A 3,526-nucleotide genomic window follows, 5' to 3' on the forward strand; every position below is an offset into this window, starting at 1 on the left:
GTCAACAAAGTACTGCGTTTAGAACAATGGACTTGCCATTACGACTTGCCAACTGTTTGGATTATCCATTGTTTCTGCTCAGATCGTGTTCTCTATCGTTTGCAATCAGCCTGAATTGTGACGTCATGGCGATAACATCATTGACTGACGCTGAGTTGTAAGAATTAGTAAATAGCTCAACAGACAAAGGATCCCTTTCCAAGTTCTAAGATCATGTCAATAATGCATCTGAAAGCGAGTGTTCTGATGACACTGAAGACAGTCCACAGCCTATTCATAGTAATGTTCAGTCTTCCATTTCTAAAGACGGAAACGTAGAATGGAAGTTACAACCATCAGTACAACACGGCCGCCTACCTACTTCGAAAGTCATCAGGAGCACCCCGGGAGTTAATAGGTATGCAAGCAGCTACAGAATAAGTGATGTAGAAAGTTCATCTGAAGTATCATTTTCTACAGCAGAATGAAATAATAGAGATGTCAAATATTGAGGGGCAACGAGTTTATGGCAAACAATGGATTGATGATTCTCTTTTTCACACGTACTTAGGACTCCTATTCCTTGCGGAAATCCATAGGGAATCTACAAAAAGTTTGTGGGAGAAGGATACTAGGCGGAACATATTTCGAGCAACCATGTCCATAGAAACATTCTGTAAAATATCGCGCTTCTTGCGATTTGATAAGAAACCCACAAGAAAGGAAATACGACTTACTTATAAACTCGCCACAATTCGCAGGATCTGGGAGAAATGGTTAGAAATCCTTCCTAAACTGCATAATCCGGGGAATATGTGATCGCCGACGAGCAGCTGGTAGCATTTAGACACCGCTGTCCATCCAAGCAGTACATCCCAAGCAAACCGACAAAATATGCGATCAAGATATGGACTCTGTGTGACAGCAAATAGTCATATGTACTGAAGACCCAAATTTATGCAGGACAATAAAAACAAACATGTTGTATGGAAAGTATAATAAACATGTCACCTACTTGTGTCCAAACTGAAGTCAGTAAGAAGGGAAGAAAGTGATATTGCAAGACGGACAGATCGTGGCTGAAAATGATTTTATGCTGGAAATGACTGTTGTTCCTAATATACCCGACATGAATACTAAAATAATAAATTTTTAGTGAAGTTCTGTGTATTTTTATTACTATTATTATTATCGCCATGATCATTAACAACATATTGTAACCAGAATGAGATTTTCACTCTGCAGCGGAGTGTGCGCTGATATGAAACTTCCTGGCAGATTAAAACTGTGTGCCCGACCGAGACTCGAACCTGGGACCTTTGCCATTCGCAGGCAGGTGCTCTACCATCTGAGCTACCGAAGCACGACTCACGCCCGGTACTCACAGCTTTACTCCTGCCAGTACCTCGTCTCCTACCTTCCAAACTTTACGGAAGCTCTCCTGCGAACCTTGCAGAACTAGCACTCCTGAAAGAAAGGATATTGCGGAGACATGGCTTAGTCACAGCGTGGGGGATGTTTCCAGAATGAGATTTTCACTCTGCAACGGAGTGTGCGCTGGTATGAAACTTCCTGGCAGATTAAAACTGTGTGCCCGACCGAGACTCGAACTCGGGACCTTTGCCTTTCGCGGGCAAATGCTCTACCAACTGAGCTACCGAAGCACGACTCACGCCCGGTACTCACAGCTTTACTCCTGCCAGTACCTCGTCTCCTACCTTCCAAACTTTACAGAAGCTCTCCTGCGAACCTTGCAGAACTAACATATTGTAACATAACAACGATGTCGATGGCTTATGACTGTATGAAAAATACGTGCGAGTAGAAGTTTTCTTCAGCGTTTTGTTATTTCGACTCGTATTCACCTCCTCATTAGTTATGTGATCGACCCATATAATCTTTGGCATTCTTCTGTAGCACCACATTTCGAAAGCTTCTATTCTCTTCTTGTCTAAACCATTTATCGTCCATGTTTCACTTCCATACATGGCCACACTCCATACAAATACTTTCAGAAACGACTTCCTAACACTTAAATCAATACTCGATGTTAACAAATTTCTCTTCTTCCTTACCATTGCCAGTCTACATTTTATATCCTCTCTACTTCGACCACCATCAGTTATTTTGCTCCCCAAATAGCAAAACTCCTTTACTACTTTAAGTGTCTCATTTCCTAATCCAATTCCTTCACCATCACCCAACTTAATTCCATTACATTCCAATATCCTTGTTTTGCTTTTGTTGATGTTCATCTTATATCCTCCTTTCAAGACACTGTTCATTCCGTTCAACTGCTCTTCCAAGTCCCTTGCTGTTTCTGACAGAATTACAATGTCATTGGCGAAACTCAAAGTTTTTATTTCTTCTCCATGGATTTCAATACCTACTCCGAATTTTTCTTTTGTTTCCTTTACTGCTTGCTCAATATATTATATAATAATTAATGTATAATAATTAATATATAATGAAATTGGGACTCTCATATACTAAATTCATTTTATTTCACCACTGTCACGTACTTTTTAAATCGATATTACTATTAATGCATCCAAAATTCGAGACTTAAGTAAAAACTGCTATGGAAGCTTTTAAGTGATGAAACTTGAAAGTGATTCAAATCTAGGCGTTATTTGCATTTTAATTAGATGAAGATGCATCTCATTTAATGAAGTGCACATATTACACGAATATTTTGAGATGTTCTCAATTATTGATAAATACGTTCATTCATTACTTCCACACTCTTCGTTGCAATGTTATCGGCAACTGTAGACCTCTTCTATTAACCATCAACTACTATGGTCATTCACAGGAACACAATTACTACGGAGGGGTCTCACAGACCGCATTTTTCTATTTTATGTATCAAATCAGAATTTTGCTGAATATATACAGTTTCTTGACTTCCAGTCATTCATTACACTTCTTAGAGGTGGCTTTTGTAGAAATTTGATTTTTTTTAAACACTGCTGTATTTTAAACACTTCGACAATTAAAACAAAGCGAAATCTGGAGTATATTTTTATTTTGTGAGTTACGAAAATAACAGCAAATAGTTAGCTCTCTACTTGGTTCAAATGGCTCTGAGCACTATGGGACTTAACATCTATGGTCATCAGTCCCCTAGAACTTAGAACTACTTAAACCTAACTAACGTAAGGACAGCACACAACACCCAGCCATCACGAGGCAGAGAAAATCCCTGACCCCGCCGGGAATCGAACCCGGGAACCCGGGCGTGGGAAGCGAGAACGCTACCGCACGACCACGAGATGCGGGCTAGCTCTCTACTCACACACAGATTTTCATCAGAGGGATTATATTACAAATTGGCAATATGACTAGGTGGAAAAATCCGACATGACTTACGATAAATTGTGTACAATGCCAGCTTTCAGTTTACGACTCACTTTGCATATTTCAGTCCATTCATGTGCCACTGAATCACACTTTAGTCCATTTCCACCTGCAAACACTTCACGCAGACCTTCCTGGAACACTCCAAACAAATCGAAACACCACGCTGTTGACGTGGATACCTTGT

General features: G+C 40.0%; 1 non-coding gene across 1 annotated transcript; it reads right to left on the reverse strand.

Annotated features, from left to right (window-relative positions):
- Window positions 1-1,569: 1,569 nt before the first annotated feature.
- On the reverse strand, window positions 1,570-1,644 carry Trnas-cga. Its single transcript has one exon. It is a non-coding gene; the product is annotated as a tRNA-Ser (tRNA).
- Window positions 1,645-3,526: the final 1,882 nt, after the last annotated feature.

This window comes from Schistocerca americana, chromosome 3 (assembly GCF_021461395.2).
Source record: "Schistocerca americana isolate TAMUIC-IGC-003095 chromosome 3, iqSchAmer2.1, whole genome shotgun sequence".
In the NCBI taxonomy this organism is placed as follows: Eukaryota; Metazoa; Arthropoda; class Insecta; order Orthoptera; family Acrididae; genus Schistocerca; species Schistocerca americana.